We start from the raw sequence: 27749 nt of genomic DNA on the forward strand, positions 1-27749 counted from the left end.
AAAGAATGGAGGAGGTAGGGTTTTGAATTCCGATTGTTTGCGATTGAACCGATAGTTCTGTATAGCAATTAAATTTTGACTCTTGGGTGCAATTTAGTTGAAGGTTGTTGGTTTTGATTTGGTTTGATCTTTCTATTGCTGAGAAACTGAGTGGAGGTTGTTGTTTTGATTTCGGTAGTTTTCAAGAAATTGATATCAAATTGTTAAATTGATTGTTTATCTAAAAAACAAAAACTTGTTAATTGCTGCAGTGGGAATTATCTCCACCTGTGGTTCTTTTTCTTGTCAACACAAAAAAGGTATATATATCGAAATGAGCTTAAGCTTGGGCCATGAATATCCATTATTCAGTTTCATTTCCAAATGGATTTGTAGAATTGGTAGGTGAAAAACAGTTCACTAAATTACCTGGAGGTATACAGACTATAACAGATCATAAAATACAACAGCACATTCTCGACAGTATTAGGTCTTCACCGTATGGTCTCTAGGCATCCTGTTTCCAGTCAGCACATCCCGTATTTAACATAATTCAGCCACGACATTGCTCATGTCCATTCGTTCTCTTGGCATTACTGCAGAACAAGCAACTCCTATTCTTGCAACGCAAATCAATCATACCTCAACTCTTTTGTCTTTCATCATCTAGGGCTCGATATCCCGCATTGTCTGTGGCATTTGTACTGGAGGTGTTTTATAAAAGGGGGTATAAAAAAAAGCTGACTTCAAAAAAATGTTTGGTAAACATTTAAAAACAGCTTATTTTCATAATTTTTAGTGAAAAAAAAAAACTGAAAACGTGAAGCAGCAAAAATGAGTTTATTCTCACAGCACAGCAAAAGCAGTTTTTTTTTTTTTTAATCACAGCAATACCAAACTGTTGTGTTCCTTCCGAGTGCAATATATGGTTAGTATAATGGCACAAGTAAGGGTGTCGAACCACATAGACTGATTAGACCTTTATAAATTACTAGCCTTGAAGGAACCCTAACTAAACAATGAAAATAACAACTTGAATGTAGGTTTTGTGTTGTTAATGAGAATAACTAAGAATGCAAGAAAAATGTAATAACAAATGATACGTTGATTGAGAGACGATGAGGATGGGTCCAGGGATTTGAGTTCACCATTACAAAACCAATTCCATGTTTATAAAGTTAAACCGTATTCAATTACCAACCTGTTTCTAGAGTTCGTTTTACATATACATGATCAGCCATATGATGTGTGGTTTTGATCAAATTCTCCTAATCTACAACCTAATTGGGATGTTCAATTTCGGTTCCAAATTAAGAGTCCTTAGCATGCAAGAAAATGTTAAAGAACCAAACAAAATACATGGCAAGATGTTTGCATAGCCTTCTCTTCATTCATTCACATGTCTACCAAGATTAAGCATGATGTTTACTATAATCTTGATCAAATGATTTGTAAGAAATTCTAATGGTGATCAATCATTAAAATTAACAAACAAATTTAACAAAAGATTCAGTGAATGAAACAAGAGACAGATTGATGAATTGAATATTTTAACATAAAAACATGGATCAATTGTGCAAGGCTACATCGAAATCACTCTCTATGAATTTAGTTACACATCATGTTCACATAGATGAAATTGGAAATACACAACATGAGTGAAAATAAATCAAAGAGAGAGGAAACCCTTGAAGCAATTCTGATGTTGAACTTCTCCAAGAACAGCCCGTCGGGATGAGTCTTTAGTGATGTTGGACTGTATAGAATGGATGGAGTTTTGAGTGTGAATGAAAAGAGAGAAAAATAGTGACTGGAGTTGTGAATTCGCTCAGAATGAAAGGTGTATGTGAAAATGGCTGAAAGGCTAGGTTTTATAATGTTAAAGAGCTATTATAAATTACCAATACATCCCAACAATTGGGCATTTAATTCTCACTCTTTTTTGCTGTTATTGGTTTTATAAAGAGCCATATTCATCACCATATTCAGTTTCCACTTTTAATTATTTGTTTACATCAGCATCCTGATTCAATTCTCCATTTTTAGTACCATTTTGCCTTATCTGTCCTCAATTGAGCTCCAAAATACGATTAGTTGCACACTAACACAAAAGAGGGTAAAATGCAACAAGTTTAACTCAAAAATATCATAAGGGGATTAGGGAATAGATGGTATAAATGTATGAAATATATGAGTTATCACAAACCTCTCTTTGAAGAAGCAATGGATCACATACTTCCTTCACACATTTGGGCAAAGCCATCATGATAAAGTTGTGTAGGTTCATACCATCTTTAAACATGTCATCCATCAACCTCTTGCCAGTTAGCATCTCAAATAGCAGAATTTCATAGCTATAGACATCACCATATGCTGACACCTCACTTCCCGTTCCATACTCTATAATTTATCTGCATATTGGTTGACATGTTTACTCTTTGAATTGACCTATTCAGCCATTCTTCTAGGCTTCCTTTCACCTTGATCCAGTTAACCAAAGCCTTGAACTCGTTTCGTTGAGAATCGATGCTTGAACAAGCAGTCAGTAGTTTCCTATGCTGATTGAGAATTGTCTTATTGAGATCTCCATAAGACAATTTCAAGAGTGAAACCCCTAGATCCTCAGGTTGACTTAAGTTCTCTTGCTTTTCTTGATCGGCAAAGAAGCACAAGTTACAACACTACGATCAATCCAACAACCCCACAAGCAATTGAGAGAATATTTTCAGTCTAAGAAGTAGTACTTTCTTAGATAAAGCATAAGGGTAATCTTAAATTAGGTGTACCGCCATAAAGCCGTGTGTTTCCCATGGTAGAAATTGCATTTGTGTTTTCTAAAATTCCTTGCATTGCTACTGCACCTTCAAAATTGTTAAATGAGAGGTTCATATTCTGCAACTTGAAACGCTCCAAATAATTGGGAATTCTGCCGGAAAGGTTGCTACGAGAAAGATCGAAATATTCAATCCCTCTCAAAGAACTCAAGGATTCAGGAATTGTCCCATCCGATAAGTTACCTCTCAGAAATAGTCCTCAAACTCATGCAACTCCCAAATAGTTTTGGAAACTCGTGCAATTCCTGAATCGTTAAACCTCCAAAACATTTCTGGAAATTGGTTTTCATTGTAAGCAATATTTACTATGTTTGGAAATAAAGGGTGGTCCGAGCCAAGAGGAAGAGTTCCGTGACAGAAAAGTATTCTATTGAAGAGAGGTTGTATATGGAAAGAAATAATAAACTTTTCAACTGTCCGAGGCTATTTGGAATAGCTCCATGTACAAAATTGGCTACAGATAATACTTAAAGAGAAGTAAGATCTTTAAGTTTGTTTTAACTTTTGTGTAAATGATGATGTGTAAATGAAATATTGAGGCTTTTTGGTTCAAAATTTGAATAGTTATGCAAATTTATGTGTGATAAGGTTGAACTCCATAAAGTTGGGCAAATCCGAACTCAACCCAAATAAATCTAAACCTACTTCAAACCCGAACCTGACTACACCTGTATGAACCCGAACCCAACCCGAATTGTAAAGGTTAGGTTAGGGTTGGTTTGACCATGCAACACGCCCAACCTGCCCGAGTTTCACGCCTATCTCTAAGCTCTCTCTTTTCTCTTTCTCTCTCACCCTCGCTTGCGACCCTCTCTTTGGATCTCTCTATCTATCTAATTAAATTAGTAGTAATGTTCGAATCACGGGGAGTTGTTGTAGGTTTTTTTTCCTTGTATTTTTAATTAAAAAATTTTAAAACCATTTTAAATCTCATATCAAACAAGTTCTTGAATCTTAAATAAAATTGTTCCTTAAAGATGTTCTTAAGAAATATTTTTAAAAAATTATGAAAACATTTAAGTACGATGCCAAACACGCCCAAAACAAACTCTCTAAAATAAGATTTCTCTGCCTACCCGGCCTGATACTTGGGCTACCAAAACCACCAAATGAGCAATTTGAGGGCTGGTTTGGTATTGCTGTGCTTTGAAAAAAAAATTCCTTTTGCTATGCTGTGAGAATAAGCTCATTTTTGCTGCTTCACGTTTTCAGCTTATTTTCACCCACAATTGTGAAAATAAGCTGTTTTTAAGGGGGTTTTTGTTTGCCCTCACTAAGTGGGACTGGACTGGACTGGACTAAATATTATTCTACTCCTGTGTTTGTTGTTGCACGGGACTAATGTTAATGAAACTAGCTGGGATTAGCCTAGACTAAGGACATCGCTAGAGGTTCTTAGCGAGAGTCCCCATAAACCATAAGACAAGCTAAGACCCCTCTCTGCTCTTTGTTTCACGAGACGTCAACCACATCATTCCCACTCTCCCTTGTACACCACCAGACAGCCACCACCCTCTTCCCCTTCGCCCTGAACCCATAATCACGAGACCTCAGATTCGCCCATCCCTGAGATGCTTTATCGCCGGGCTCGTTGTCGAGAGGCAACCCTTCTCTGCTTAGTTCCTCGGCTTCATCGACTCCCAATCTTTCTCTCCCAAAACCATTTTCAAACACATATATAACGAACCTGCAACGCTTCACCAGACATCTTTTGTATTCAATCTCTCCTCATTCAATTGTTATGGGTATTTTGGTCCTTCACTCATAACTCCACCAATCTGCTCCTGGAGAAGAATAAGTTGCCGCCATGTTTCTAACTGGACTGCTTCAATGGGTTGTGGCCCAGGGAGGCCAAGATTCTATTTCTGGGTTTGGATGGCGATTGGGATGATCTGGGGACTGGGTTGCCTTAGACGGAGAAGAAAGATGGGGAGTGAGAGAATAGAAAAATGGAGAATTGTTATGAAAAAAAAAAAAGAATGGAGTATACTAATAATATAAATTAAATAATATAATATTAAGATTTGTTAATTATTCTGTTTTTTAGTCCGACACTGCACCAAACGGTTCACTAAGTCAGTCTAGCTTAGTCTAATCTAAGCCAGTCCAACTTAGTCCCTGAAACTAATCCAGTATGAGATAGTCCGGTGCAACAACGTACCCTAAGTGTTTACCAAACACCTTTTTAAGCTCAGCTTTTTTTTATACCCACTTTTTATAAAAGCACCTCAGTACCAAACCAGTATTGTGTAAATTTATTAACAATGCAAGAGGTGCGCTTAACGTTTATTTTTGCAGGCTGTGTACGAAATGTAAAAGCAACCATACAAGTTCTATAACAAACTAGCCAACAACATAAGAATTAACCAACTAAATCACAATCGTTGCATCAAGTATGTTCTATATATACAAATACTAAAGTATTCTCAACAATAGATACCTGCAGACTGCTTACGAAGTCTTTCTCGTATGTGTTGTCAGAAGACAGCATATGGTGCTGCTGCATTTGTGGCGTGCTGTCACTTGTATTTTGAATTGTAAAGTTGTATGTTGCAGTGTATATAACAAAGCCTTCCTGTAAGGCTTGAGATATGAAATTGATTTGAAATGCTGTTGTGTTTCTTAGTTTAACACATACATGGATGAAGAAGCCATAGACGAATCCACACACAACCTTCTCCTCTCTGCAAAACTCAATGCTCTCCAAGTTATAGATAATTGAAACAATAAGAGCGTATTTTTGTGAGAGCAGGGGCTTGTGGTTTTTATACTACAAACTCTGGATTACCCTATAATAATCCTATAAGGAATACAAGACCAAATCCTTGTATGAGTTCTATTTTTAAGCTTGTCAACACAGAGTTTCAATCCAAACCAAAGTCAAATTAACTCTCATAAACATATTAAGACTTCTTTATAGCAATCTGAGACAACAAGGATTATTACCAAACCATATGAATCACACTCATACTCTAACATTCTCCCACTTAAGTATGATTCATAACAGTGAATAATCATATCAAATTCAATATAAAGGTGATCACATAAGTCATTCATCAACACACTAGTACATAGACACAATCAGCTTACATAAACCAAAACAATGAATTTATAATTGCCTCTACAACAAAAAATATAGATTTAACTTACAAATCACAATGTCTAGTTCATGTTCATAGCAATGTATCTAAGCTCAAGAGGAAACCAAGACGTCTACTCCCACTCATATAGCCCAAAATTGATATAAAAAATACCAAACATTCTTGACGGTAGGCTATCAACTTAAAATTATTCATAATTGTATGAATAGCACAGTTATATAATCAACAGCTTTATCATATCACCAAATCTTTTGGATAACAAAAGCTTAACCTCACATACAACTTACCTATGCATTTTAAAGTATTGAACTTAAGAATCTTTTCTGTTACATAGCAGAATTAACTCAGAAGTCACTGAAGGAAGATTTGTGAAAAACAAGTTCATTTGAGCAACATCAACAACATGCAATTAACAATTAAAAGGCGGAATCATGTTTATATGCACTCAAAAACAAAACTTAACCCTTGAACTTCAAAGCCTAGTAGATAGGTGAACCAAGACTCAACTCAAAACAAAGTGAGTTGAGAAATCAATACCTTTGTAGATTCCTCTTTGCATAAGCAAAGGCTAATCACCCAAAGAGAGGGTCTTCATTCCTTGCATCTTAGATCCATGGATTTGGATGGATGAAAAGGTTTCTCCAAGTTCCCAAAATTGAGAACCTCTAAGTCTCCACACCAAGGTAAGATTGGAGAAGAAATGAGTGACCTTGAGGAAGTAAGATTGCTAGATGTTTTCCTCAAGGGTGGCCGGCCATTTCTAGAGAGAAAGGAGAGTTTGTGTTTCTCCAATTTCCCCAAAAACAACCCTAATGAATTTTGGCTATAAAGTCACACTTATACCTTAATTCATTTGAGTGGCAAACTTGTAAATAAGTCCAAAACTCACTCTTTCTCTAAATGGCCGGCCTTAGGGTATTCATTGGGCTATTTGGGCCTTTGTGAATCATTATTCATTAAGTTGTCACACAACTTAAGTCAATGGACTTGACGTTCGAAGCCCATTGGGCCTTAAGGTCCAAAACTATCCCGAGGTCTTTTAACGAACTTATTCGTTTGATTAATAATCATATTAATTAATCATTGCCATAAATAATTAAACCATTTAATTATTCTTACTCATCTCCGTTGAATCTTCAATCTCTACCTTACGCGGTGTACGATCCATTAGGTTCCTTTTAGCGAGGCAGTGGGCGATTCAAACTCTTTCAAATCGATTGTGAATTGAAACTTACTTTCAATTCTCCCGTTAGTGATAATACACTTTTAGGGCTTCCACAAACCATGGTTGACGCCTAGCAGCATGTCATGGTTACCCAAGCTAATCAGAAGAGGTGGAGAACCTATTCAGTTCTAGGATTACAAATGCAATACGGTCTTTCTCTAATACAATACTCTTGACCACATTGTTTGGTTTGATAGTTTATTCATGTCTACTATCCAATGTGAGTCTTGTGCTTATATGATTACCTTGAATGTGATTTGGAACACATTCCTAAATCTCATTCATACTTTGGCCAAAGATTCTTAATCATATCATAGAGTATTCTCCCTCAAACAGTTTGAAGGTTAGAGATCCCTTGTTGCGCATTCACTTGCCTCCATGGCTAAGTGGCTTAACCCCAACGATGCCGTGGACACCCTCCTGATGGAGTGACTTTGACATAATCAAAGATTAAGGACTTAACCACAAGACAACTGTGATGCCTCAGGTCAAAAGACTAATTTGCATTATCCCAACCATGAGTTCTCATGTGACATGAATATGAGAACTCTTCGTTGATCGTGTTCAGTGAACTCATTCTCTATTGAGCACCTACGTTCTTGTCTTGATGTCACACACACCAATGACTCGAGACTAGTCACTCTCCCTGAGAGAAGACATAGCACGTACTGATCTTAACGGACTGTCAATGCCCAATTGACAATCCTATGATCAGGAACGTTTAGGATGTGTCAACGAAAGAATGGTCTCATGAATCTAACTTCTTTAGATCGCATTCTTCCAATCACATATTCCTTGGACTTATCGTTTAAGCATATAACATTTATATGAGACGGCTCAAACAATAATGTTTGCCCTTAATATTAAACTAGATTAGTTTAACATGTGAAATGTCCATAAAGTATCATCATATGATTGGTTTTAGGGCACATTTCCAACAATCTCCCACTTGCACTAGAGCCAATCAGCTTAGTCATCAGTGATGATACCTCTTCTGTAGTCATTTCATAAATGGCTGAGTAGTAGGCCTAGACAATGGATATCTATATGTTATCCATAGAAGCAACCTTGAGAATAACGACGTCACCATTATACATGATTCTCAATCATGTGGTTCAGTCTCTCATTTGAGTTCGGACCTTGATGAGACCTTGATTCCCTGGCTTGAGCTATCGCCCCATTAGTGTCATACACTTTCTGGTTGGAACCGAATAGAGAGTTCATAAATGAACTTTCCCATCCAAACAACATTGTTGTAAACTTCTATATGGCAATATATTTTGCAATCATAATGGAACACACTAAAGTCATTACTTTAATGTTTCCATCCAAATACCTTTTAGTCATAATAAAGAGATATCTGTTTATCTCTTCATTCATAATGAAGAAATATCCAATGATGGATTAGATTCATAATCTAATACATTTACGCTTCCATTACTTTACTCTAATTCTTTCTCAATTATTGAGTAATATATCCTTTAGTATTTCTCAAATACTTAAGGACTCACTTGACAGTTGCCATGGTTCTAATCCTGGGCTTGCACTGATATTGTCTTGTACCTTTCTAGGTACATCTTATATCAATGTTTTCATACAATATGAAATACATAAATCATCTTTCTGCGTATGCATAAAGGATTCTATTTACGCATTATTTCTTTGGGAGTCAAAGGGTACATTCCCTTTCAGAAGAACAACTTCCTAGTCTCACTAGAATTGTCATTCTAATTTAAGTTTATCATCATATGAGAAACTTCCTAGCATCTCTTGTCTATTTTAAGGATTGATATAATCCAATTATATCTTGAAATCTATCATTATAGATTTCCATCCCATGTATATAGACTATGTCTCCCATATACATTCTATCATCATAGAATGTTTAAAGTCATAACTTTAACGATGAAGAATTCCTTTCATTTTCAAAATTAATATATATCATGTATATATATTCAAATTTAGGAATATGATTCACTCCCACTAATCTTTTGTAAATCTAGTAAACAAAAGATTCATTTACATCTTTATGAGAAATCAAACGATTTGATCCTTTTTCTCATAAGATGCTTATAGCTCCCACTAGCTTGCTAAGATCCATGATGGATGGATCTCTACAACTAACCTGTCTTGTGATTTATAGTTTTAGACATATATTATCAAGACTATCTTAATAATGGTTTCGGAAACCCATATTATGTCCAAACATTAAATCAACATTTAGTTGTAGCTAGCAATCTTCGAATTAATTGAAACCAAGACTACGTCAAAGATGGTTTCTTCAAAGTCAACCATTCTCTTTGAGTGTAGTCACCTTAAGCTACCAATTAGCTGTGAAGGTTTCATTATTTCAGGTCAAATGGTACTTTACCATTTCCTTGAGTATATATCGTATATACACTCAATGTAGTCATAAGGATTTTCATTCTTATTTCTTTCGAATTAAGAGGTGCAACTCTATGACATAGTCATAAAATTCAAACCATTCAACTAAAACGGTTTATAAATCCTTCTGGACTACCTTGGAGCTTGTGGTATAGGAACTAGGTTGTCTTAGAAGTATATATCATATATATATGGGTAATTGATAATGTCCAACGAACTAAATCTTATTCATGTTCATTCTTCTCCTAATGGAGAAATACATTATCTTATGATGCTATTTTCCTTGATATCTTTCAAGGAAACTCATCTAAAGTGTTACTTTTCCTTGGATCAAATCTAAGGAGGTAAATTCTTTAGACGTCTTACTCATCAACTTACATTTCTTGAATTCTTTGAAACCTTTTGCAAAGTATTCGGACTTGTGTTTATTCAAAGTAAACTATAGTCCAACCAAGAGTGATCTTCGGTGAATGTCATACAACATGAGTAGTATTATGTTGTGGACAAGTGCCACTAACATCTAAGTGAATTATCCTCAACAACTTTGTGATTCTTTCTTCTTTCCAAAAGAATAAAGATTCGAACATTTCGCCTCTATACAATATAACAAGAAGGTGTTGGATCCGGGTCTAACGATCCAATGCATCCATCTATTACCAACTCGCAATTTATGTTTTAGAGGTATCACAACTCAGTTGGGATTAGTCACTACCTTGCATCATCGTATTCTAAACAGTTAATACTACTATATCATCTCTACTATAGAGACAATTAATTTCCTTAAAATTGGAACATAAAGACAATCTTTGGTTTTTCCAATTTCTTTGGTAGTTCATATGAGGAAGCAAGCACAATCCGCTTTCGCAGAGATCTATATTCGATTCACTTTCCGAATGTGAAGTACTTTCTCTTCTCTCATTAATCTTCTACTTTTTATTAGCACACTTTTACAACAATTGTAAAACATAGTTACTAATACGGAATCAAACATTCAAGTAGAAGAACCAACTGTTTTGAACTATTTCAAGAACATATTACAACACCTTCGAAAGGTGTGTTCTTGACACTTTGCAAGACATTTCTTGCAAATACCCCTTCCAATGTCCATCCTTTCATAAAGAAAGTTTGTTCCCTTGGAGTTATTTTGCCTTCTTCATTTGAATTCTCTTTTGACTACAATAGTCATGGTCCCTAAACTCCCACTATCTCTCTTGAAACTTATTTCAATTGTGTTTATACACATCAAACAATTTGGAGAGTGTGTGGTTATTGTTCACTATATAGTTTACAATAAACTTAGTGAACCATTAGGATAGGGACACAAAGGTGAAGTCCTTGCCTAATTTCCGTCTCGTTAAGTGGTTTAACACTTCAACACTCAATAATTCAAAATCATCATAAGTCCATGTTGATGGACTATTTTTGTCAACCAACCATTATGTTCTAAACATAATTACAAACTTTCAAGAGTTGTTCAAGGCAACTCTCATTTCTTCATACAACAATTTGTATTTGAAGAATTATGACATTAAAAGTGTTGTCCTTCTCATGTTAGACTTATCTAACATATTCTTCCAATGATACATTATCAATAGGAAGATTGTGAGGATGAGACTACTTAGTTACATCTACAAGCCATTAAAGACAATCTATGGGATTGTAGAACTAAGTCCGGAAATTAAAGCATTCGGCTTTTCTTTGTCAAGTTTTGGATAGCGTTTGCAAATATATTGGTAAACAAATACATAACGAATATAAATTGATTGATTTTAAGCCATTTGATTCGGGTCTTTAAATCAAATAGCACCACCCACTATTTTTGGCAAATTCCATATCCCTCATCGGAATTCGAGAGTTTTGGAGGAAACTCTTAGTAGGGTATGGGAGGCTCACTATTACCAAGCCCACCTCACGATGATACGATATCGGCTAGCATTAATAATAATGAGAGAGTACACTTACTCATTTGCATCTCTTGCAAGTACCCATCTTATTTGGCCTCTAGAGAATGTTGCCTCACAATGATATGATATCGGCGCCATTGCACTTAGTTAAGTTATTCCCACCATGCTTAGTTCATGAAGGGGTTCAAGAATAGCCTCACAATGATATGATATTGGCCATCCTCGTTGCCTACACTCACCTCATCATATGCATATAGACTCCTCTTGAGTGTAAGCATGCACTTTGTACTCCCCCATGATAGGGTGAAGCCGGTGTACAAGTCACAAACGATTGGAGCCTACCACGGTGGAAGGCCACGAAGAGATATTCAAAGCATCTCTCGCTTATCAACTTAATAATGGTTTGGTTAAGGGTTTTAGGTCTCATCACATATAAACATACATTTTAATCCAATTAAAACATTTTGGTCCTATTACAACTATTGGTCCATATGATTGATTTAGTAGTATATAATACTCCCACTATGCTTTTAAAACGGTTTTTAAAGCAAGACTATATGGTACTACTAACATAAGATTTGCATTCATTGATGGACTATATAGTTGCCTTAGGGCCTTAGGATAACTATGAACCTTTGATTCGATTCAACACGAGCCTAGTGTTGAATCTCGGTCTAGGGATGGTGATTGATTTTAGTTACGCGTTTAATCACATTAAGGCGTGTTGTCTTATTGGGCGTTGGACCCAACTACTCCAATTTCATGCATATCGAATAAAACAAGAAAGGAGTACTTCAAAGTAAATAAGAGCTTATGCTCTTTTACAACAATTGATCATATCAAATTACAACCAAAATTTAATCTACACATTCCCATGGTTCAAACAAATTTGAAACGGCCATTCATATAGCTCAATTATCGTAGGCTAAGGTTCATAATCACCCTTTCTTTAATTAATTAACGCTTTAACTAATTAAACTTGAATGCAACATTTTCATTTGGTTTTTGTATCCATAGAATTGATTTAAATAGAGCTAAATGAAATGAAAATCCAATTCTCATTTAAAGAGACAAAACAATTTTGTTCTCTACCTAATTTGGGCCAAAATGCTATGACCTCAACTTGTTTGGGCCACTTGCAAAAACTTAAACTTTTGGGGTCACTTTATAAAAACCCAAAAGTCCACTACTTCATGTAATTACAACTAGAACCCAAAAATTTCCACAAAAGCTAAAACTTCATTAAAGGAGCAAAACAATTTGTCCTTTTAGTGATTTTGGACCTTTACGTAAAAACGTAAACTTTTGGGTCAAAGTACAAATACACAAAAGTATCAAAACTTTATGTAATTGCATAAGGGCCCCACAAGGACCCTAATTGAGTAGGGTGGCCGGCCATTGAAGCAAAGTATGTAATAAAAAATTTCAAAGTTTTGTAAGTGGGGTGTGTGAAATGGAATAAATCATTACACACCTACCCACTAAAACTTCTTTAATTTTTCAAAACAAATATCTAAGATATTTAAACATAAGAAATATTTCAAAACAAAAACTTTATGAAATAAATCAAAACTTTGAATCAAAACACCAAACCTTTTGTTCTTGGCAAGAACATATCAAGAACAATGAAGAACATCCATGAAAACCCATAAGAGCTCCATGAACATTCTTCACCCAAAAACATACCAAAACCACTCAAACTTAAGGGAAATAACATACAACCATACTAGGGTACATAGGGGTTCCAAAAGTCACTTTAAAACACTTTTAACAAGTCAAACAAGAACCCAAAAATCCACCCTTTGGATTTGGCCGAATTTCCCCAAAAACATGGCACCAAAATTTAGCTCCAAAATTCATGCTCATATGAACTACATCTACAACATTTGAGATGGCAAATTTTCTAACAAAATTTACATTCAAAGAAGCAAGAATAAAGCTTGTAACAATTACAACATTCAAATCACAAACTATGAACTACAAAACCCAAAGGGATTCACCAACTACTAGACTTAGGCTCTTGATACCACTTGAAGGAAGATTTGTGAAAAACAAGTTCATTTGAGCAACATCAACAACATGCAATTAACAATTAAAAGGCGGAATCATGTTTATATGCACTCAAAAACAAAACTTAACCCATGAACTTCAAAGCCTAGTAGATAGGTGAACCAAGACTCAACTCAAAACAAAGTGAGTTGAGAAATCAATACCTTTGTAGATTCCTCTTTGCATAAGCAAAGGCTAATCACCCAAAGAGAGGGTCTTCATTCCTTGCATCTTAGATCCATGGATTTGGATGGATGAAAAGGTTTCTCCAAGTTCCCAAAATTGAGAACCTCTAAGTCTCCACACCAAGGTAAGATTGGAGAAGAAATGAGTGACCTTGAGGAAGTAAGATTGCTAGATGTTTTCCTCAAGGGTGGCCGGCCATTTCTAGAGAGAAAGGAGAGTTTGTGTTTCTCCAATTTCCCCAAAAACAACCCTAATGAATTTTGGCTATAAAGTCACACTTATACCTTAATTCATTTGAGTGGCAAACTTGTAAATAAGTCCAAAACCCACTCTTTCTCTAAATGGCCGGCCTTAGGGTATTCATTGGGCTATTTGGGCCTTTGTGAATCATTATTCATTAAGTTGTCACACAACTTAAGTCAATGGACTTGACGTTCGAAGCCCATTGGGCCTTAAGGTCCAAAACTATCCCGATGTCTTTTAACGAACTTATTCGTTTGATTAATAATCATATTAATTAATCATTGCCATAAATAATTAAACCATTTAATTATTCTTACTCATCTCCGTTGAATCTTCAATCTCTACCTTACGCGGTGTACGATCCATTAGGTTCCTTTTAGCGAGGCAGTGGGCGATTCAAACTCTTTCAAATCGATTGTGAATTGAAACTTACTTTCAATTCTCCCGTTAGTGATAATACACTTTTAGGGCTTCCACAAACAATGGTTGACGCCTAGCAGCATGTCATGGTTACCCAAGCTAATCAGAAGAGGTGGAGAACCTATTCAGTTCTAGGATTACAAATGCAATACGGTCTTTCTCTAATACAATACTCTTGACCACATTGTTTGGTTTGATAGTTTATTCATGTCTATTATCCAATGTGAGTCTTGTGCTTATATGATTACCTTGAATGTGATTTGGAACACATTCCTAAATCTCATTCATACTTTGGCCAAAGATTCTTAATCATATCATAGAGTATTCTCCCTCAAACAGTTTGAAGGTTAGAGATCCCTTGTTGCGCATTCACTTGCCTCCATGGCTAAGTGGCTTAACCCCAACGATGTCGTGGACACCCTCCTGATGGAGTGACTTTGACATAATCAAAGATTAAGGACCTAACCACAAGACAACTGTGATGCCTCATGTCAAAAGACTAATTTGCATTATCCCAACCATGAGTTCTCATGTGACATGAATATGAGAACTCTTCGTTGATCGTGTTCAGTGAACTCATTCTCTATTGAGCACCTACATACTTGTCTTGATGTCACACACACCAATGACTCGAGACTAGTCACTCTCCCTGAGAGAAGACATAGCACGTACTGATCTTAACGGACTGTCAATGCCCAATTGACAATCCTATGATCAGGAACGTTTAGGATGTGTCAACGAAAGAATGGTCTCATGAATCTAACTTCTTTAGATCGCATTCTTCCAATCACATATTCCTTGGACTTATCGTTTAAGCATATAACATTTATATGAGACGGCTCAAACAATAATGTTTGCCCTTAATATTAAACAAGATTAGTTTAACATGTGAAATGTCCATAAAGTATCATCATATGATTGGTTTTAGGGCACATTTCCAACAGTCACAACATGCTTAATTTGCACTTTGTAATTATGTGAACCAATATAGCAAAACCAAACCAATTTGCTCCCACTTATCTAGGCCATACTTAACACAACCAAGTTAAGTACAAGTTAATAGCAACTATATTAACTAAAAAAATCATTCCAATACAATGAATGACTAATTAGAATCCATATGGAAACCAAATTCGTTTCCTTTTTAATCCATATGAATTATAATGGCCGGCCTAAATACTCTTAGCCTTATGCGTACATTCAAACATATGATTCTCCCACTTAAGCATAAGCAGAATGTACTGCACATCCAAGAAAGAAACCGGAGATATGAACCAATTGGTTCCCGATTCCTTACCAATTGCATATTTTGAGTTTAGTCATATACACCTAAACCATTATGGAAACAGTCTATGTATCAAAAGATAGTCTCAATCCATTCACAAAAACTAATCTCACATAAACCCAAAATCACCATTTTCAACAATGATCAAAATTAGAATAGCAAGCACAATATTTTTGCATTCAATTTGATCCTAACTAGTTCAATATCCATCGAGCAAGATCAACCAAATTTTGATAATGTCTGGATATATATCACAACAATATGTCTTGATTAAAATGAGATAATCAAGACCACTATTTCTTCTGAAGAACTCAAAGTTCATCTTCCTCCCTATTTGTGATTTCAACCAAAACATAATAGCGGAAGCATGCATCATAAATGAAATCACAAATATACATATACAATAAGCATGCATCTTAAACTCCATGATTTTCATAATACAATAAGCACAGGCTTCCTTATGAATTCATAAATTAAATCAATATGCATTTGTCAATGTCAATTTGTGTTGTACAAAAATATAGACAACATCTCACATAAGCTAATTTGTTTATCATCCTCGTATATGGATGACACAAGCTAATTCTCAAAATTTATAGCTTGACCTATATAATCATACAAGTAATTTTTTTTTTTTTTTTTTTTTAAGACTAAGATCAATATATATCACCACAAAATCTAATTTGGGTCAACTAATGAAAATAAGATCATTACAAAATAAAACCCAAATTACACCAATGTATACAAATCCGCATATATGGACAATAACAATTCTACCCAAAACATATTTCACATATATATGTTCATTCATCTGTTCATATATTTTCTTGTATGCATGCATCAATATGTGATGTCTATGCACGAATGCTATCTCCATATCCATATTCAATAAGCAATAAATTCCCTACATGATACTCGAACCAAAACTGATGCATTTAGTTTAAGGATCATAAATAGGAACAATGCCATCCAAATTCCATTAGTTTAATATTTAGAACCACTTAGTCATTAAGCATATGTATTTGCCAAAATTCATTCAGACAATATCATTTTATGGAGTACACGTCCAGTCAAAATGATTCCATCCCAAATTGATATTCATCGTATATGTCCCAACACCAAATAGAGAGAACAATAGATGATGTTTATGAACAAGTTTTATCCTCCACCAATATCAATTTTTAATCATAACCATAGACTCTTTAAAAATAGAAGAGTATATATAGATCAAATGTTACACTAATTTTTTTTATGCTATTTATTATTATTATGCAGCAAAAGATGATTTCAAACATCTTACATAAATCACAAGTTGGCATCTATATAGGGATTTCGAGTTTAATCATGTGTTCATAATATATATAAATAAACAAGCATACTCGAAATAACAAAAGCCCTAATTCATCAAGCTCTAACTCATCACACTATAATCATGCACATAAGAGAACAATTAATCATGCATGAAATAGTGGACTGAATTACCTGAATGCATCCACTGGACCCATATTCGTCAACCCGATTGCATTTCCTCGACTCCAAATCAACGAAACAAATTATCGATCAATGCTCGAGACCCATCCATGTGGATTGCCATCACCAAAGTTATCAGCCAGAATCCCGTCAACACCAATTCCCAGAAAAGGACAATTCTCATTCAGATTTTAATAAAACAAGAGAAACAATAGAACAACGAACGAGTTAACGTCAATATGTGATATGACCCAACTCCCAGATCATATCATTATGAAGGACCAGAATGATAATATATCCTCAATATGCAGATAACATGATTTTTGTTCAATGGTTCTTAATAACACAATTAGCATATCAGAATACAAGTTTATTCATTACGCTAATGATACAAGTGATAGGAGCATATTTATGCGACTTAAATGGCTTGTTCTCGTACATTTACGTTATGTTTCTTTAGTTATTTTAGTACTTTAAGCTATTTTCGTGTGTTTGTAGGTCCAAATGGCTAAAGGAGCAAAAAGATGCATTTTGGAGACTTTTGGAGCACTTTTGGGCTAAGGACGGATAGCTTATGCTTGAAGCCAAAGTGTTGGACGAAATTGAAGACCTAATTGGAGCCAAAGTGTTGGAACCTTGTTCTCTTTAGTTTTAGGACATTTAAACCTTTCCTAATCCCAATCATGCCATGCATAACACACATCCATTCTAACACATTGTCATTGCACATGCATTTCCTTCATTAGTTAACCCACATGCACTTATCACTTATCATCACCACATATCATATCAGTTAATCACTTATCACTTATCATCACCACTTAACCACTTATCATATCATAACCACATATCATATCACTTATCACTTAACATAACATCCACCTACTTCACCTACAACATCCACTTCACCTACAACATCCACCTACTTCACCTACAACATCCACCCACTTCACCTACAACATCCACCTACTTCACCTACAACATCCACTTCACCTACAACATCCACCTACTTCACCTACAACATCCACTTCACCTACAACATCCACCTACTTCACCTACAACATCCACCTACTTCACCTACAACATCCACCTACTTCACCTACAAATGACATAGCCATATGTTCCCTCCACTACTCCTATAAATACCCTTGCATTCATTCATTCAATTCACATCTCATTCCATTTCACAACACAACACCCCTCAAACACTTCCTTAGAATCCAAACCATCTTTCCATTTCCACCATTCCTCATCCATTTCCATAATTCCCCAAACCTCACCTTAGACCTTGTGCTACAACAACGAGGAAGATAAGAGGGCCTAAACGTTCATACAATTCAAGTTTGAGTTGTTGGAATGTTTAGGTGTTTCTTTGATTTCAAAGTTTAAATTCAATTCTCTTTGTTTTGTACGTATGAGGAATGGAAGAGAAGAGTGCCTAAACGTTCATACAATTCAAGTTTGAGTTGTTGGAATGTTTAGGTGTTTCTTTGATTTCAAAGTAATGAGGAACTAATCCCCCTTTAGCTAGGGGGTGATTCGAAACTATGTTTATATTTGCAATATGAATTGATTACTTTTGGTTGGAATTTCATAAGTTGTGGATTCAATTCGTTTAACTGTTTGATTGATAACTTATTTATGTATGTTCATTGAGATTGCAAGCTTAATTTTCATGCATGAATATGACGCTAGAATATAAGTGAGTTTCACCTAATCGTTATGAACTTATATTCACAAGTAGTGGAGGTTGCTTATAAACAACCGCGTTAAACGAATTCTTGGCATAAGTTTCATGCGTATTCCATAGTAACGAATGCCTCGTCAACACTTCTAATTTTCATTGAACTTAATGATCTTTGTTGAATGTCTCTATCATGCGTATTCCATAGTTAGGGACTTTGATTAAGAATAATTTGGTTGTAATGCGTATTCCATTCAATCCAATGAATTTAGGGAAATCTGAAAGTTAATTTAAGCGGACCTAATTAACTTGGAGCATTGAGTTTCATAATTTATCGAAAGACCAACTGAGAATCAATCTTGTATGCAAGTATAACATGTGTGGAGAAGAACCCCTTAGCTAGCCTTCATTCCATTTATTCCATCATCCATATTCACATTTACATTCTGCTTAGTTTATTAACTTGTTTTGTTATTTCAATTTTCGTCAAATCAAAACTCTTCCCCCCTTTTTCCTTATTGTTCAATTTAGTTTATGTTTTAAAGCATTTTGAGTCTTTGGTTTGTCTTAGTGATTTAAAGTTTAGTTTTGCATTCTTTGAGTCTAGTATAGTGTTTTAAACTTTATTTTACGTTTTTTAGTCAAATCCAAGTGATTAACAATCCCTCCTAATCCCCGGTCCAGAACGATCCCTACTTATACTTATACTACAATTGTCAAAAAGAGGGTTTAATTTATGCGCGTATAATTCTCGCATCAAATTTTGGCGCCGTTGCCGGGGATTAGCAAATTTGCCAATCCCTTGGCTCTTTTCTTTTTTTTGGTTTAGTTGTTTTCGTTTTAGTTTCTAACTTAATGTTGTTTTCTTTGTTTGTTGTTACTTTTGATATTTGATTTAGTTCTCTTTCTTTGATTTTAGGTACTAGAGAAGTAAGATATGGATTTTGCTAGCATTCAAGCTCAATTGGCAAATCTTACTTCTAAATTGTCGCCGTATGCCGAAAGGACCACAATGCAGAGTGTCCCTACATTTGGTGCTTCATATAGGCAAGGATTTCAAGCCAATCAATGTCCACAAAGAGATTGGAGGGATCATTCAAACTCTATATGGTGGGAAGATCAACAAGTTCAACGTGAAGCATATTGGCAACCATATGAGGAGTTCTATTCAAGACCTATGCAGCCACCACAACTTCATATGCAATATGCTCAATTAAATTCAAGTTTGCCAATAGATTATAATCAAATTCTTAATGAAATAAATTCTTTGGCGCAGGGGTCACAAAATCAAGCCAAGGAGGCTCAACAAGAAGCATATTGGCAACCATATGATGAGTTCAATACAACACCTATGCAGCCACCACAACCTCCCCCACAACAATTCCAATCAAGTTCAAGTATGTCCATGGATAATGATAAAAATTTTCAATTACTAACCTCTTTGGCGCAGGGGTCACAAAATCAAGCCAAGGAGTTGGGTAAATTGGACGAGCAATTTGGGCAGATTATGGAGTTCATGAAACAAATTCAAGAGCAAAGTGAACTCTCCAACTCAACTATTGAAAACTCGAAGGAAGATTTTGAAATCCATAATGCTATCACTTTGGGAAGTGCTATGGAGGTTGGAGCTGACCTAAAAATGTCCAAACATAGCCTAGAAGTGGATGAAGAGCTGCTAATTGAGGAGGAAGAAGAAGACATGCACACGGCAAGGGTAGAACAACCCTTGCCGCAGATCCCTAAGCCCTCTAAACCACCCACCACCAGTAAGGACGTCCCAATTCCATGTTATTCTGATGTTATTCCACCCAATGTCCCTTTTCCTAGCAGGTTTTTGATTCCCAACCAAGAAGAGAGTAAAAAGGACATCGTGGAAGCCTTCCCAAAGGAGCAAAATGCTATTCAAATTCTTGGTACAACACAGCAAGTTTTAGATGGTGTTGAATTCTTCAAAGGACTTTGTACACCAAGAAGAATGATTCAAGAGAAGGTAGTGGCTGGAGAAGATGTAGAATGCATCAAAGAGGACATATTTGAAACCACAATTCCCAAGGAAGTTGGATTTTATGACACGGGACAAGTCATAACTTTCGAAGGGGTGTTTATTCTGGAGTTCATTTTGGAGCACACAGGTAAGCCGCCTCCTCGAATTTCAATTTTCTTTTATACTAACATGTGGTTAATGATTCAGGCACCCAATCTGGAATTTAAACTATTACCGGATCATTTCAAGTATCACCGCCCATTCAAAGATAAATTCCATGCTGTTTGATTTTATTTATGAAAAAAAAAAAAAAAAAAAAAAAAAACATGGCAGAATGATGGAGCTTCACAAAGGGCGTTTACTTGAAGCCCCAATACTGGGCAAAACTCTAGAAGCAGGAGGCATAGATGCGGAAGGCATCGGAGCAGAAGGCATCGAGGCGGAAGGCATCGGGGCGGAAGGTATCGGAGCGGGAGGCATCAAAGAAGAGGCCTCAATACTTGGCCAAACGCTGGATGAGCCCGGAAAAATGTGCCTCTGGAAGTAAGCCGCAAGCCTTTGACGGTCAGTTTGACGGTCACTTTGCATCCGACCATTGGATTCTTGTAGCTCATCAAGCTTCCTCTTCATACCCGTCGAATAGTTGTTGGCAAGCACGTGCAAACTTCTATTCTCGTACTTAAGCAGTTTGATCTCCTGCTTGAGACTTTCCACCTCTGCCATCAAAGATTCCACCTGACGGGAGCGGGCAAGCAGGCGTTGGCCCATGTTGGACACAGAACTCGCACACTGAACACTAAGTGCGAGGGACTCTTGAACGGCCAACTCATCGGACCGTCCTGACAGCAGCCTACTATCTTTTGGAGTGAGGAGGTTCCTAGCTACTATTGTAGCTGTTGTGGCGTCCTGCATCACGGAGTCTTCACTTGTGAGAGGACCGTTAGAAGAAAAGAAAGAAGGGCGCCATACGTTACCTTGACGCGGCGCGGCCGCATCACTGCTAAGGCTCAATTCCAAGCTAAGGTTCGATGAGTTTGCCATTTTTCAAAAGTGTTCAAAGAGAAGGGGTTGATGGAGTAAATTTTCAAAGGGTCGGAGTCGATTTTCAAGAATGGGAGTTCTTCAGAGTGTGTTTGTTGTGGTGATCGATAGCTCTATAAGAAGCCAAGGCGACGCGTCCACCAATTCAAAAAGCCGGAATTTCCGGCGTAATCAAGGCGACGCGTTCTCGACTTTTCAGAAAACGCGTTCAACTTTGTCAAAAGATTTCTGACAAAGCTGAAAGCACGTGGAGGCCATCATCGCAACTACACATCTTTAGCCGACAAGCGCAAAATCCGGCGACACTTTCTCTGCTTTTCAGAAGACGTGTGCAGCTTTGTCAAAAGGAGCCGCATCTGCACTACCACGTGTCGTTCAGAAAGCGAAGGGGCGTCGTTCAGAAATCGAAGGGGCGCCTGCTCAGAAATCGAAGAGGCGTATTCAAAGATCGAAGAGGCGCCACTATTTCAAAAAGTCGGATTTGCGGGATCAAAACGTTTGTCGACAAGGGTAAAAAGTACCACCACTTGATATTATCTCTATATATGTCGACTTTCGTCTTTTATGGCAGGGCAAACCTGAAGAAAATGCCCAACTCTCCCTCACCTCTGAGGGCGCACTCCCAGCAAAGCCTTTCGAAATACTCAATTCTTTCTTCTTCCCCAAAGATGATACCAGATGCCTGGAGTACATATGACCCAGGAGGAAACGGCGGATTGAAGCATGTGCTGATTCATTCACCGCTTCTTCAAAGCAAAGGTATCTCATATCATCAAGGTCAAAAGCAAAAGTATCTCATATCATGCTCTTTCCCTGTCTTTTTCTTTGTCCTTGTTCTTACTTGCATGGCAAAGTAAAAGAAGCAATCAGCCAGCACTTGGAGTCAGTCTTCCGGTCTGGAGCCAACTGCCTGGAATCTATTCCTGATTGCTTACCTAGCGTTGCTCTCGAGTAGTCATCTTCAACGGTTGATACACTTCCGAAGAAGGGACCACTTCTGCAAAGGGGCGCGAGTAAGGCAAGTGAAAATGATACATTGAAGCATGTGGAGACAAACATAGGCTGAGTTATCCTCCAACCCTTTTCAATACGAATTGGAAAGATTGAACAAAGAAACAGACCAAAGGGGTATGCTCAGACCTTCGGGGGAGACCAAAAGAATCCTGCTGCCCAGTTCAAGAGTAGCACAAAGGAAAATCAACGATGGGAGGAACCCCTGTGGAATCAACAACATCAAGCCTCAATGAAATCAACAAGGAGAAGATGGAATTTACATTCCACAACCAGATTTGCGTCTCTAAACTCTTCTCTTTGTTATTTACATTCTGCCATGTTTAGTATGTTTAAATGCTTTTTGTGTGTTTACTTATGCTTTGTATGATTTTAAGCTTAAAACATTGAGGACAATGTTTGATTTAAGTGTGGGGGGGTAACTAATGTTGTTAATGCAAATTCGTGGGATTTTATCGCCCATAATTTGAAATGTTGTTCCTTACTGTTTTAAGGTGTTTTTAAGTTGTTTTAGAGTGTTTTAGTATGTTTTGTTTTTATAACTCCGAAAATACCATAAAAATTTGAAAAAATTGTTTTGAAAAGCCTAAAAAGAGTGTTTTGAGTCGTTTTTGTGTGTTTGTGTCTTAGGGTACCTTCCAACACAATGATAAGGATTTGGTTTATAATTGCATGACGGTTTGAAAGAGTTATAAACATAGAGAAAAGTTTGATTTACTCTTGGTATATGCTTGGTTATGGTTATAATGTATGACTTCACATGCAATCATAAAAGAAAAAAATTCGTTTTTGTAACATGCTTGAAGGAAGGAACTCAAACAAACGCTACAACCCTGAGAGACTTGAGCCTATAACGTTCTTTGGAGAGTATAATCTGTGATTTCTTGTTTTCTAAAGTCGTTGCATGATCTCATTATTCTTTGCTTGGTTACTACTTAGAAGGCGTTTCATCATATAGTTCCAAATGCTAGAACTCATGCCCATTTCATTCAAAGCATGTTATTGATTTGCATAACACATATTCAAGAAGAAGTTGTGTAGTGACCACCACCATAGCCAAATAGCCTTACTTCCCATACTTCGTATATGTTGTAAGTTTTAACCCCGTTGAGCCTCGTTTTGCCTTTATTCCTTGTTTACCCACATCACCCCTTACCTAGCTTAGAGTAGGACTTTCCTATACCCTTGTTCTTAAAGTTTAGTGAGCATGACTTAAATGAATTCCTTTTGAGTTACATTATGCAAGAAAATGAGTGTGGGGGAGTAAAAGTTTGTTCTTACGTTTATATGTATGTTTTGAGATTCAAAAGAAAAAGAAGAAGAAAAAAAAAAAAAAAAAAAAAAAAAAAAAAAAAAGGAGGAGTGAAAATAAGTAAGAATGAACTCACGAGCATTGATGGTTGAAGAAAGGGTCCAAAAAGTTGAATATGGCCCTAAGTTTTGTGTGATTTTCCCTTGGGTGTTCAAAGTTGACTTCTGCGTTCTTAAGGGAATTCTAAGTGTCTAATTCAATACTTTGCTCACTATTGCTTTAAGAATGTTTGTTTATCCTTCACCTTTCATTGTTAGCCAATACCCTAGCCCCGTTACTACCCTTTGACTTCTATATTGAGTGTTATGTATTTCAATTGTGGAGTTTGAACTTGGTATGAGCTTATGGTGTCACTGGTTCTCGCGTCTAAGTAGTAGCATTCCATTCATGAGATCATATCTAAACATGCTTATTAACTCCAGAAAATGCTTTCCTTATTATAACATATGTGAGTGTTCGTCTACATGTTTACATCAATCTTCTCACATATACCTAGTGTAGGGTGTGTAGTCAGAAAATCTGTGTGAAAAACGAGAGTACATCTAGTAAGAAATTGAGGGAATTCTCTAAAGGCATGTTACTACATTTGAAATGTGTTTTAATTGCTTAATTGTGAACTAGTATGTGGTGACTATGATTAAGAATGTACTTAAGTGTAAAGATGGCTCAAATCTGTGAGAATAATGATTTTTAACTTGTCATGTGCATTGGAAGTCCCTGATACGATTGTTGGAAGGTGTAGGTTGTGTTTTGTTCTTTTTGTTTTGTTTTTTTGTTTTGCTCGAGGACTAGCAAAAGCTAAGTGTGGGGGTATTTGATAGGAGCATATTTATGCGACTTAAATGGCTTGTTCTCGTACATTTACGTTATGTTTCTTTAGTTATTTTAGTACTTTAAGCTATTTTCGTGTGTTTGTAGGTCCCAATGGCTAAAGGAGCAAAAAGATGCATTTTGGAGACTTTTGGAGCACTTTTGGGCTAAGGACGGATAGCTTATGCTTGAAGCCAAAGTGTTGGACGAAATTGAAGACCTAATTGGAGCCAAAGTGTTGGAACCTTGTTCTCTTTAGTTTTAGGACATTTAAACCTTTCCTAATCCCAATCATGCCATGCATAACACACATCCATTCTAACACATTGTCATTGCACATGCATTTCCTTCATTAGTTAACCCACATGCACTTATCACTTATCATCACCACATATCATATCAGTTAATCACTTATCACTTATCATCACCACTTAACCACTTATCATATCATAACCACATATCATATCACTTATCACTTAACATAACATCCACCTACTTCACCTACAACATCCACTTCACCTACAACATCCACCTACTTCACCTACAACATCCACCCACTTCACCTACAACATCCACCTACTTCACCTACAACATCCACTTCACCTACAACATCCACCTACTTCACCTACAACATCCACCTACTTCACCTACAACATCCACCTACTTCACCTACAAATGACATAGCCATATGTTCCCTCCACTACTCCTATAAATACCCTTGCATTCATTCATTCAATTCACATCTCATTCCATTTCACAACACAACACCCCTCAAACACTTCCTTAGAATCCAAACCATCTTTCCATTTCCACCATTCCTCATCCATTTCCATAATTCCCCAAACCTCACCTTAGACCTTGTGCTACAACAACGAGGAAGATAAGAGGGCCTAAACGTTCATACAATTCAAGTTTGAGTTGTTGGAATGTTTAGGTGTTTCTTTGATTTCAAAGTTTAAATTCAATTCTCTTTGTTTTGTACGTATGAGGAATGGAAGAGAAGAGTGCCTAAACGTTCATACAATTCAAGTTTGAGTTGTTGGAATGTTTAGGTGTTTCTTTGATTTCAAAGTAATGAGGAACTAATCCCCCTTTAGCTAGGGGGTGATTCGAAACTATGTTTATATTTGCAATATGAATTGATTACTTTTGGTTGGAATTTCATAAGTTGTGGATTCAATTCGTTTAACTGTTTGATTGATAACTTATTTATGTATGTTCATTGAGATTGCAAGCTTAATTTTCATGCATGAATATGACGCTAGAATATAAGTGAGTTTCACCTAATCGTTATGAACTTATATTCACAAGTAGTGGAGGTTGCTTATAAACAACCGCGTTAAACGAATTCTTGGCATAAGTTTCATGCGTATTCCATAGTAACGAATGCCTCGTCAACACTTCTAATTTTCATTGAACTTAATGATCTTTGTTGAATGTCTCTATCATGCGTATTCCATAGTTAGGGACTTTGATTAAGAATAATTTGGTTGTAATGCGTATTTCATTCAATCCAATGAATTTAGGGAAATCTGAAAGTTAATTTAAGCGGACCTAATTAACTTGGAGCATTGAGTTTCATAATTTATCGAAAGACCAACTGAGAATCAATCTTGTATGCAAGTATAACATGTGTGGAGAAGAACCCCTTAGCTAGCCTTCATTCCATTTATTCCATCATCCATATTCACATTTACATTCTGCTTAGTTTATTAACTTGTTTTGTTATTTCAATTTTCGTCAAATCAAAACTCTTCCCCCCTTTTTCCTTATTGTTCAATTTAGTTTATGTTTTAAAGCATTTTGAGTCTTTGGTTTGTCTTAGTGATTTAAAGTTTAGTTTTGCATTCTTTGAGTCTAGTATAGTGTTTTAAACTTTATTTTACGTTTTTTAGTCAAATCCAAGTGATTAACAATCCCTCCTAATCCCCGGTCCAGAACGATCCCTACTTATACTTATACTACAATTGTCAAAAAGAGGGTTTAATTTATGCGCGTATAATTCTCGCATCAACAAGGAGGATTAATAAACCAAAATTTTCTCAATCTACAAACATCATAACCAACTGCAGCGGAAGCAATACACTCAAAATCAAAATTATGATGTTTAAATATAGATGTACTTTACTAATTTGGTACATACATCTTCAATTATGCTGGCGTGGGAAGAAAATCTCCAACCCAGATCGAGAATTGCAAGTTCTCACCTTGTTCAGACTGCTAACGGTCAAAATTTTGAAAAGACAAAACCCTATTCTTTGTCTTTTAAGCAGCCAACGGTCATAAAATTAAACTTTAAAGGGTATGCTATAAACGACGTCGTATTAGTTGTTCTTCGAAAACCAAAAAGACAGACTTGATATAAAAGGCTCAGTTTGCTGCAACATTGCAGATTTTTAGGAACCAATTTTTTTTTTATCGAATTTAGTTGTTAAATTCACAGGCTCTGATACCACATGTAAGAGCAACTATACAAGTTCTATAACAAACTAGCCAAGAACATAAGAATTAACCAACTAAATCATAACCATTGCATCAAGTATGTTCTACATATACAAATACTGAAGTATTCTCAACAATACATACCTGCAGACTGCTTATGAAGTCTTTCCCATGTGTGCTGTCAAAAGACAGCAGATGGTGCTGCTGCATGTGTAGCGTGCTGTCACTTGTATTTTGAATCGTAAAGTTGTATGTTGCAGTGTATATAACAAAGTCTTCCCATAAGGCCTGAGATATGAAATTGATTTGAAATGCTACTGTGTTTCTTAGTTTAACACATACATGGATGAAGAAGTCATGGACGAATCTACACACAACCTTCTC

At 36.2% G+C, this 27749-nt stretch overlaps 1 pseudogene; it reads right to left on the reverse strand.

Annotated features, from left to right (window-relative positions):
• Window positions 1-465: 465 nt before the first annotated feature.
• The window catches only part of LOC148695959 (LRR receptor-like serine/threonine-protein kinase EFR), a 48084-nt pseudogene continuing 20800 nt past the window's right edge, over window positions 466-27749 (reverse strand).

Source organism: Pyrus communis, chromosome 7, assembly GCF_041283825.1.
Source record: "Pyrus communis isolate YQ-2024b chromosome 7, ASM4128382v1, whole genome shotgun sequence".
NCBI classification, from domain to species: Eukaryota; Viridiplantae; Streptophyta; class Magnoliopsida; order Rosales; family Rosaceae; genus Pyrus; species Pyrus communis.